At 40.5% G+C, this 12,226-nt stretch overlaps 1 protein-coding gene across 1 annotated transcript in view; it reads left to right on the forward strand.

Moving 5' to 3' along the window:
* Positions 1–12,226, forward strand: part of LOC136857656 (plasma membrane ascorbate-dependent reductase CYBRD1) — a 199,842-nt gene that overhangs the window by 81,898 nt on the left and 105,718 nt on the right. The gene's annotated exons all lie outside the window — the stretch shown is intronic.

Here is a 12,226-nt window from a genome sequence, read left to right on the forward strand (position 1 = left end):
GGTAAGTAGCTAAAGAGGGCAGCACGATGCTCAAAGATGGTGGATGACAGCTGCACGTGGCTTTGTTTATCTCACGCTAGTGAGGTTAAGTTGGTAGCACTAAGGTTTAGACCCGTCAAGATGGCAGCACTGCCGATGACAGGTGACGAATTTTGCAGCTACTGCGATATAGAGGGCAGCACAGTGCTTTGTGGTTTAAAGATGGCGGATGACAGCTGTCAAAAAAGCACGTGGCTGTCAAAAAGCACGTGGCTTTGTTTACCTCGCGCTAGTTATGTTAAGTTGGTATCACTAAGGTTTAGGTCCGTCAAGATGGCAGTACTGAGGTTAGCGATGCGTTGTTGTCTGTCAAAAAGCACGTGGCTTTGTTTACAAATCTGTCAAAAAGCACGTGGCTGTCAAAAAACACGTGGCTTTGTTTACCTCATGCTAGTTAGGTTAAGTTGGCACTACTGAGGTTTAGGCCCGTCAAGATGGCAGTACTGAGGTTAGCGATGCGTTGTTGTCTGTCAAAAAGCACGTGGCTTTGTTTACAAATCTGTCAAAAGCACGTGGCTGTCAAAAAGCACGTGGCTTTGTTTACCTCATGCTAGTTAGGTTAAGTTGGCACTACTGAGGTTTAGGCCCGTCAAGATGGCAGTACTGAGGTTAGCGATGCGTTGTTGTCGATGACAGCTGTCAAAAAGCACGTGGCTTTGTTTACAAATTCAAATTTCGCGCTAGTTAGGTTAAGTTGGCAGTACTGTCGCGCTAGTTAGGTTAAGTTGGCAGTACTGGAAGAGGCCACTGGCTGAGGTGGAGGTGGCCACTGGGAGCCGGAGGTGGCGGTGGCCGCCGAACTCTCCCATTATACTACTAACATATCGTGACCATTCTAATTCACGTGCCTATATCGCTCTTAAACAAAATTTTAATGGTTAAATTAAAGTCCAAAAACGTAAAATCAAAAATTTACGTAAAATCAAACTGATTACGCGAATGAAAGTCTTTAACGCTACATGTCATCTCCACATTGATTATTATATTTGCACTGGCTAACTCACGAAGCACTGTCATTATTATTAATATACTTTAACTTCTACACGCCCAAATATTATTATTATTATTATTATTATTATTTTACTTTCCTTTGTCGACTCACAAACAATGATTATTATTAGTATTTTAATGACCTTCCGTACGCAACACAAATCTTCCATACTCTGGCTCTTTCATAATCTGGCTGTCTAATAGAAATTATTCCTACTTAAAATACAAATGATCACCGCAGTGAATGAAATTCAAATAAATGGGTTAGCACAAAAAAAGAATTTAACACTTGAAATGAACTTAATTCAAAGTATTATAAACAGCATGCATTAATTGAAAGAAATATATCCCATATTTACATTATATACAACAAACAATTACTCAAATTAATTAATCTAACCCATTATTACGTTAATATAAATTAGTTCGTCCGTCTAACAAAAAAAATAAAAATCATGGACTCGGGAAGCGGACCATGTTAAGTAACCATAATTAATTTACACTGAACCCCGTTTAGTCGCGATAACATCCCCTAAATATCAAAATTGTGTACTCATTCCTATGTAGAATTCCATTGTCTCGTAGCGGAGGAGATATAGGCTTTACGGCCCCATGGTGATTTACACGTCCATCATGTCGCACAATACAAATTTTACACAATAAAACACTTCTGGGTGACTACCCATGATTAATACCTTATTACACTAATTTACACAAGAATACTAATAACAAAAAAACACTTATAGGTGCTCCTAGACCCCTGACACTCGCACAATATACTCTTCATATACGCCCGAAACACACGTCGTGACACATTACGACGAAATGTCGTTCATTTGAACCGGCGCGTATCGCGTCTTCAACCGGCACTTCCTAGTTTATTTTCAAGCCGTCTTGATCATCGCCTAGCTCCTATAATTCCCTGCTCGGATAGTTATTCACCGTCTATCTTGAGGTGTTTACTTCAGGCTCCGCACACTGCCTTCCAAAGGTACTATCGGCGTTCCGTTAGTTAGTTATTATTTAAACACATGACATTCATTAATTTTAACATACAATTGTACTGATTATACACACTCGGTACTATGGATAATTTCACTGTTCGTATTCATTCTCCTAATAATTCACGTACTTTCAGCTCTAACTGACTTCGAATACGTCCCGAGGTACTGACTTACAGAGTCAACGTGTCAGAGTCTCAACTACTTCATTACGACTGACACGACTGGTGACCGATAACGACTGGTGACTGGTAAGAACTGAGTGATGTGAGGTCCGCTCGGTCACAACTGGTGACTTCAAACGACTGAGTACTGGTAGGAACTGAGTGATGTGAGGTCCGCTTCTGGACTTTTATGGACGATCTGATTTCCCGCCGGGGTCATCCGCGGTCACTTCCTGGAGTGGGGGGTTGGTTTCCTAAATTGGCATATGCAGGTGGATTTGGATCTCTTGCTTTATCCTACTTAATACACTGGCGATACACATTCATGTGTCGTATTCTGAACTCCTATCGTTCGGTGATCATGGAAATATCACTTAATTTCTGTCCTCCACCTTTCGCGCGCTAACTCGGCGTCCCTGATGGCGTGCTCATCTCGACCAATGGCGAGATAGCGTGGGTCATTTCCACGAATTCATTACTTTAATTTATTACGATTACCATTGTTCAACATGGGAACGATATCACAAAAATCCCCTCTATTCAATTATGTGGTTGGAATAATTTAATTATTGTTATCGGAGAAGCTAACTGGAGTTCACTCTGAGTTTTTCTTATGTTGGTTTATCTGCGGGCCTACGATACATTTTCTCATTGGTCAGGACCGCTTTGGTTAGTTTGAAATCTCTCCCTGTGAAACGTGGCCACACCAAATGCCTCGGGCGTGGACGAAACCCGTACGTCATATTCTCGGTATTGGCGATGCATCTTGCTCGGCCTTGGTCCGAAATATATACTCTTTCACTTCCTTGTAGTCATTATTCTGTTGTTGTGAGCTCTAGGTTTAAATCCTCTTATCTTTTGACCAGGAAACCTTCTTCCCCTTAATGACAAGCTTACGGTGGCGCCGGACTGTCGCGATCATGTGGAAATTCTCCCGTCCACACAAAACTGACACTGTATTTATTTAATATTCCAATATATCTGTATTTCTCATATCAAAATCAAATCATGAAACTAGGGCCTATCTCATCAGGGTACATTTTCCTGTTGCTCGGTAAAAAAAAATCTTGTGATAATCATGAGATTTTTTTTATATATCCGCATCATACTTTCATCATGATTTGATTACTGCTTTCGTTCCCTTTTCGATGGTGATTGATCTTGTCCCGCAGATTCTGGTTATTGAGTCTCAATTCTTCATTCTCTCGTTGAATCAGGTGGATCCTGTTAACGAAATCTTGGACATCACTGTCGATCTCTCCGCATTCTGGGCATGGTCTTGCTTCTATTTGCCTATGGATCAGCTGGACAACTTCTTCTCTTCCATCTTCTTCTTCATCATCCTCTCCTTCGTCCTCATCTTCTTCTTGGTCATCCTCTGCTTTATTGAAACTCTGTCGTTTTCCTCCTAGCTCCGAGTTGTCGTTCGTCCTCGAATCTAGGGGCGTTTGGATTTAGCTGGCTACTATATTGCGAATTTGACAACGGCGCGTTCCTTTACCCGTTGCGACCACCATTTGCCTCCTTATTCCATTTGTCTTCTAAATATTGCTTGGTCTCCTGATGTAGCTCCTCCATAGTTTGTATCGTCGCCTCTATGTATGGTTTCCCATCGTCTCGGTCCCAAACACTACATGGCTTGTCATCCTTTCGGTCATGATTTTGGATTGCCTCCTTCCATTTCCTCTTCTTCAGCTCATCGAGGTACTGCTGGGTTTCTGGGTGTCGATCGTCCCCATTTCTACGGGATTCCTCCGTGTAAGGTCTTCGGTTACTGTGATTTCTTCCGTGATATGGCTGAGTTTCGCTCCTTCCCCTTTGATATCCACGGTATCCCCTTTCTCCTCGGAATTTATCATGATTCATTTGCCAGTTGCCTTCCGCAAATCCTCCTCGGTGATTCCATTGTCGGGGTCTCCATCCTGGATCATACATCCTCTTGGGTTCTGGATCGGTACTCGTTCCTTGGCTTCTAGTACTGATGGTTCTAGTTTCCGTTTGCCTCTCGACGTTATTTATCTGTTGCTCTCTAGGCCTGGGTTGCCTCTGGTTAGAGTGATACGTGGTCTGATCTAATTGACGTAACAAAGCTTCCGCTTGCACTGCAGTCTGAATATTCGACGCAATCATCATCCGTTGGACCTCAAATGGTAACTGCTTCCCGATAGCGCTAATGAGTTCTGTTTCACTGACCGGATTGTCTAATTCCCGCATCTTATGAAATTGGGATACGAAATACTCTGAATATTTAGTTGGGGACGATGTTGAATAACGTCTAGAATACAACTCCAACCTAAGATCTTGCTGTTCTTGGATACTCCAGAATTTTTGTAAAAACGCCTGTCGGAATCCTATGAAATCCTCGAATGTGTATAAGAAGGCCCTGAACCACATTGCAGGTGCTCCGTCCAAAAACTTCTCTACAGTTCGCAATTGCCGCTCCGCCGGAATTTTATTTTCACTAATATAGTTAGTGATCTCGCGGATGAAGCCTTTAGGGGTTATATGTCCTCGGGCGTCGTATCTAGGTGGTTTGTCGTCTGACATTTTGATGACGTGGACCACAGATGTCGGAAGGGCATTTGATGATGATGACGATCCGTCTCCTACTTCAAACTTAAGTCAGGTCGTATCGGCTTGTGACATGCCTTCCTTTTTATGAAAGCCCTGATTGTCTGGGGTCTCGAACTCTCGGTACTGGAGATGGAAGTCCTGAAGTGACCCTGGCTGTTCTAACCTGGCCTTGACCTGTTCCAGATCCTTTCTAATTTCTTCCAGCCTTTCGGTATTACTGTCGGGCATTTGCTTGGACACTGAATTCTGCCCCGTGTGGACCTTAAATTGTTCCACTATTCTGACCTCTGTGTCAGCGATCGTCTGGCTTTGTTCCGCTAACCCATCAGTCTTTCTGAACAATGCTATATTTGCCTCCTCACACTGTGTGAGTCTACGGCTACGATCTTCCGAATTCGTCTTTATATCCTGAATTTCATTTCTGAGACCGGCTACTAGTACTAGGGTACGAAAAGTTTCACCTCGTAACTCATCGATTCCCTTTTCGTGCCTGTCCAAAGTATTTGCAGTATGTGCACCTTTACTTTCCACGTGGCTTCGGATGATATCGTTTTCCTTGCGACATTCACCCCTCACCTCTTCGATGTGCGCCTTTAAATCTTCGCGGTCGACCAACCTCTGAGCTGAAATCTCCTGAATACTGGCCTTTATTTTCTCCTTAATTTCGTTACGTTCTAGTAACGCCTCATCCCTGAATCGGTCAACCTTTTCATTGACACTAATAATACAAGAGTCGATATGCCCTTTCAATTCGTCCTTAGCGAAATGACACGCCTCCTGGACTTGGGTCATTCGGTCCCGTAATTCCTGTCCTAGTGATATACTGGCGGCATGAACCTCAGCTATTTGTTCTGTGAGTTTTATTTTATTAAATTCACACGCGGCCTGTACCATATCGACTTTATTTTCCAAAGAAACACTAGCGGCCTGTACCATATCGACTTTATTTTCCAAAGAAACACTAGCGGCCTGCACCTTGTCCACTTTAATTTCTAATGAACTATTAGCGGCATTTATTTGTTCCGTCAGTTCCTGTCTATTAGCCTCAATTTTACGCTCTAGTGAAACACTCGCGGCCTGAACTATAGATGTCAGTTCCTGTTTAGTAGAAACACTAGCGGCCTGAACTATAGATGTCAGTTCCTGTTTAGTAGAAACATTAGCGGCCTGAATTTGTTCCGTAGTTATAGCCAAAACTCGCATTAAATCTTCCAAAGTGAGAGCTTTCACCTCTCCCTGTCCTTCTAACTGTTCACCTTGGGGATGATCCCCACCTTCGTCTGACATTATATCAAATGAGAAAAGAGGGCCGATCAGCCTCTCATCCTATCGCACACGATTACGACAATTTTGGGTCTAGGCCCTATCATACGGTTATATCCTCGTTAATAATTTCTAGAATTTTTAAATTTCCAAATTCAAAACCAAAACAATATTTTTCCCTTTCACATAGCGAATAATTTATATAACGTAATTCAAATTTGCATATTAATTGCCATCACGTGCTTATTATGCCTGAATTATATATCATCAGTCATTCCCGACTATGACAACAACAACAACAACAATCGATAATACCATGACGAAAACCTTGAAGTCACCTGTCTTGAAATAATTTAAATTTAACTTACACAGTTCCATTATCTTTTTATTAATACTTGAATCTGGTTCTCAGTCACATTTTTACCAAATACAGTATTCCTAATAAATTTTGCCTATATAAAATTCCTGCCCATGGATAGTTACATTTATGTGGAGTCTCACTAAATCACAATAACTTTTAATTTCATAGAATAGGGAATTATTAATTTAATGAGTCTTTATAGCAATAAACTACTCCTGTATAATTATCAAGTCTAGCCCCGTTCGAAACTAACCTTACTTTAACAGGAAATACTACTTGACATATCAAAAACCACTATTTAACTTAACCGTGATGCGGTCAAAATTTTAATTAAATATCCCGATTGGGTTTACATTTAAGTTAAACAACTGGGCCTATTTATAATGAAATCGGGCACTGAGCTGCTCGCTAATGATATCGTCGCTAATACAACAAAAAAATTCAGATGGTTTTTTTTTTTTGCGTAAAAAATTATAAAGTCACCCGTTGCTCAAACATGATGCAATAGGCCCTTTTACGTTGGGCGCCATTATGCACCCGCCCACCTCCTGAGTCCCAGACTAGCATTTATCTCAGGGGTGATCAGTTCGAAAACGAATAAAAAAATTTTATATCAAAAAAAATATATATATATCGGCGCATCAAATGAACACAGGGATGAACGGGGCATGAAAATTTAAGGTTACGGGGGACGACTCATTCATGGATACAAAATTCTGACTCCACAATAGGACTGGGAAGTGACAACTTAAATTCCATGGGCATACTAGACTAACTACAATGAAAAGATATGGAAGCTGTTTCCTATTGAAATTGCAATGAGGAGCAATTTATTCACTTATTTTGCATACTACACATGATGACAAATTTACATTGTGACACTTTAATCCTGAAAAATAAATGACATAATACTTGGATTTTACCTCACTACTCTGGTAGTGTAAAAAAACATCTGGTGAATTCGTCCCAATTGGTTACTGGGGATCGAATTCACATCCGTATGATTGGACGTTTCACCGCTGGAGATCTTCTTTCGGAAACGAAGGCACGACAGTAACTTTTTACTGTCGTCTCCTCGTTCCGTTTGGACATGAGACACTTCCGGTATGTACATTCTGGTGAGCCGGACACCCACCGTAGAAAATGTTATCGCCTCGAAAAAACGGGAATTTATAATACGGACAAACCCTAGCCTATTATTTCCAGATTCACAAACACACCAGGTAGAGTTCATTAACTCAAAAGCTACTTTAATATTTACACTTGTCAATACGACAAGACGTACGGAAAGGTTCATTACTCTGCTCTGACCCTGCAAACATGTGCCGTCCGTGGGTTATTTACGTATCTACCGCTATCTCCCCGTGAAAACCCAACATGTGGTTCGGAGCAGTTCGACACAGGATGACTGTCCCTAGCATACCCTCCTATGATTATCAAATAATATCATTACCATTCTCTGTCTGATCATTAGCATATACTTTGACTACCATCAATTAATTTATTATTATCATTAATTTCAATTATAATCCGGTATTTGATTATTATCATTTGTCATCCGGGATGATTATATGCCAACCCTTGCCGACGTTTCAAACGAAGGTTAGTTCTTCCTCCTAAATTATCCGCACAATATAATGATCAGCTTCCTCATAAATATTTTATTATTATTATTATTATTATTATTATTATTATTATTATTATTATTAATAGTGGAAATCGTGATTATCGTAACCCGTAATCAACCTCGCTATAATACTTCAACTTCTCGCTCTTATTAAATTCATCAAAAAAAATAAGTTTAAAAAAAAGTACCTTCATTGGTTATTCTTCTTCTCCTTTTTCAAATATTTTATTTATTATTATTAGTTAAAAATCTCAAATCTTTCATTTCATCTCCCAACATCATTATTATGTCCAAAATAAAAAAAGTAAATTCTTCAAAAAAAGTACTTTTCTTAATATTTATTATTATTATTATTATTATTATTAAAATTGGAAAGATGATATTTTAATTTCCACTCTTTAGAATTTAGTCACATATGTTAAATCCCGTTATGAACCACTAAGATCTGCTTTATATCGGTCGGGACAACACGGTATTCGGGACCGTACCTTCAACTTCGTACTGCCGTTAATTTTATATGGGGACACCTGTCCTCCCAAGACACACCTCACAACCTATGGCACATCGCGGCTGGGCAAATACCTCCAATGCCGGCGATTGCTAAACTATTCCTTCAAATTTGAAGTCCATTTCCTTTCATCGGAACTCTTCAAACATTTAATTCATAAAATAATCCTCGGTGCGTGGATTCTACCACTAAGAACACCGGCATATGCATTTATATCATCTTAGGCCTTGAGATTCATCTATTTCATCATTACAAACAATACGGCTCAATTTATTTCACGCCGGATATTCGTCCCTCATGACTTCCAACTCTAAATATGGGCTCAAATCATTCTGGGCTTTTAACATATCGTGACCATTCTAATTCACGTGCCTATATCGCTCTTAAACAAAATTTTAATGGTTAAATTAAAGTCCAAAAACGTAAAATCAAAAATTTACGTAAAATCAAACTGATTACGCGAATGAAAGTCTTTAACGCTACATGTCATCTCCACATTGATTATTATATTTGCACTGGCTAACTCACGAAGCACTGTCATTATTATTAATATACTTTAACTTCTACACGCCCAAATATTATTATTATTATTATTATTATTATTTTACTTTCCTTTGTCGACTCACAAACAATGATTATTATTAGTATTTTAATGACCTTCCGTACGCAACACAAATCTTCCATACTCTGGCTCTTTCATAATCTGGCTGTCTAATAGAAATTATTCCTACTTAAAATACAAATGATCACCGCAGTGAATGAAATTCAAATAAATGGGTTAGCACAAAAAAAGAATTTAACACTTGAAATGAACTTAATTCAAAGTATTATAAACAGCATGCATTAATTGAAAGAAATATATCCCATATTTACATTATATACAACAAACAATTACTCAAATTAATTAATCTAACCCATTATTACGTTAATATAAATTAGTTCGTCCGTCTAACAAAAAAAATAAAAATCATGGACTCGGGAAGCGGACCATGTTAAGTAACCATAATTAATTTACACTGAACCCCGTTTAGTCGCGATAACATCCCCTAAATATCAAAATTGTGTACTCATTCCTATGTAGAATTCCATTGTCTCGTAGCGGAGGAGATATAGGCTTTACGGCCCCATGGTGATTTACACGTCCATCATGTCGCACAATACAAATTTTACACAATAAAACACTTCTGGGTGACTACCCATGATTAATACCTTATTACACTAATTTACACAAGAATACTAATAACAAAAAAAACACTTATAGGTGCTCCTAGACCCCTGACACTCGCACAATATACTCTTCATATACGCCCGAAACACACGTCGTGACACATTACGACGAAATGTCGTTCATTTGAACCGGCGCGTATCGCGTCTTCAACCGGCACTTCCTAGTTTATTTTCAAGCCGTCTTGATCATCGCCTAGCTCCTATAATTCCCTGCTCGGATAGTTATTCACCGTCTATCTTGAGGTGTTTACTTCAGGCTCCGCACACTGCCTTCCAAAGGTACTATCGGCGTTCCGTTAGTTAGTTATTATTTAAACACATGACATTCATTAATTTCAACATACAATTGTACTGATTATACACACTCGGTACTATGGATAATTTCACTGTTCGTATTCATTCTCCTAATAATTCACGTACTTTCAGCTCTAACTGACTTCGAATACGTCCCGAGGTACTGACTTACAGAGTCAACGTGTCAGAGTCTCAACTACTTCATTACGACTGACACGACTGGTGACCGATAACGACTGGTGACTGGTAAGAACTGAGTGATGTGAGGTCCGCTCGGTCACAACTGGTGACTTCAAACGACTGAGTACTGGTAGGAACTGAGTGATGTGAGGTCCGCTTCTGGACTTTTATGGACGATCTGATTTCCCGCCGGGGTCATCCGCGGTCACTTCCTGGAGAGGGGGGTTGGTTTCCTAAATTGGCATATGCAGGTGGATTTGGATCTCTTGCTTTACCCTACTTAATACACTGGCGATACACATTCATGTGTCGTATTCTGAACTCCTATCGTTCGGTGATCATGGAAATATCACTTAATTTCTGTCCTCCACCTTTCGCGCGCTAACTCGGCGTCCCTGATGGCGTGCTCATCTCGACCAATGGCGAGATAGCGTGGGTCATTTCCACGAATTCATTACTTTAATTTATTACGATTACCATTATTCAACATGGGAACGATATCACAAAAATCCCCTCTATTCAATTATGTGGTTGGAATAATTTAATTATTGTTATCGGAGAAGCTAACTGGAGTTCACTCTGAGTTTTTCTTATGTTGGTTTATATGCGGGCCTACGATACATTTTCTCATTGGTCAGGACCGCTTTGGTTAGTTTGAAATCTCTCCCTGTGAAATGTGGCCACACCAAATGCCTCGGGCGTGGACGAAACCCGTACGTCATATTCTCGGTATTGGCGATGCATCTTGCTCGGCCTTGGTCCGAAATATATACTCTTTCACTTCCTTGTAGTCATTATTCTGTTGTTGTGAGCTCTAGGTTTAAATCCTCTTATCTTTTGACCAGGAAACCTTCTTCCCCTTAATGACAAGCTTACGGTGGCGCCGGACTGTCGCGATCATGTGGAAATTCTCCCGTCCACACAAAACTGACACTGTATTTATTTAATATTCCAATATATCTGTATTTCTCATATCAAAATCAAATCATGAAACTAGGGCCTATCTCATCAGGGTACAATACTAAATGATTTTAATTGCATAATCATGCCGTACTTCTATTTAATTGCACCTGGCGAGCAGACCGTGGGGTTAGGGGCGCGCAGCTGTGAGCTTGCACGCGGGAGATAGTGATTTCGAACCCTACTGTCGGCAGGCCTGAAGATGGTTTTCCGTGGTTTCCCATTTTCACACTAGGCAAGTGCTAGGACTGTACCTTAATTAAGGCCACGGCCTCTTCCTTTCCACGCGTAGCCCTTTCCTGTCTCATCGTCGCCATAAATCGTATCTCTGTCGGTGCGACGTAAAGCCAATTCTTCTTCTTCTTCTTAATCTGCTTACCCTCCAGGGTTGATTTTTCCTTGGACTCAGCTCGGGATCCCACCTCTACTGCCTCAAGTTCAGTGTCCTGGAGGGTGAGACATTGGGCCGGTATACAACTGGGGAGGATGACCAGTACCTCGCCCAGGCGGCCTCACCTGCTATGCTGAACAGAAGCCTTGGTGGGGGGATGGGAAGTTTGGAAGGGTTAGACAACATAGAATAAATGGGATTGTAAATAAAGGGTACAGATCTCTGCACATGGTTATGAGGGTATTTAGGGGTTGTAGTAAGGATGTAAAGGAGAGGGCATATAAGTGTCTGGTAAGACCCCCAACTACAGTATGGTTCCAGCGTATGGGACCCTCACCAGGATTACTTGATTCAAGAACTGGAAAGAATCCAAAGAAAAGCAGCTCGATTTGTTCTGGGTGATTTCCGACAAAAGACTAGCGTTACAAAAATGTTGCAAAGTTTGGGGTGGGAAGACTTGGGAGAAAAGAGACGAGCTGCTCGACTAAGCTGTATGTTCCGAGCTGTCAGCGGAGAGGTGGAGTGGAATGACATTAGTAGACGAATAAGTTTGAGTGCTGTCTTTAAAAGTAGGAAAGATCACAATATGAAGATAAAGTTGGAATTCAAGAGGACAAACTGGGGCAAATATTCATTTATAGGAAGGG

This window comes from Anabrus simplex, chromosome 1 (genome assembly GCF_040414725.1).
Source record: "Anabrus simplex isolate iqAnaSimp1 chromosome 1, ASM4041472v1, whole genome shotgun sequence".
NCBI classification, from domain to species: domain Eukaryota; kingdom Metazoa; phylum Arthropoda; class Insecta; order Orthoptera; family Tettigoniidae; genus Anabrus; species Anabrus simplex.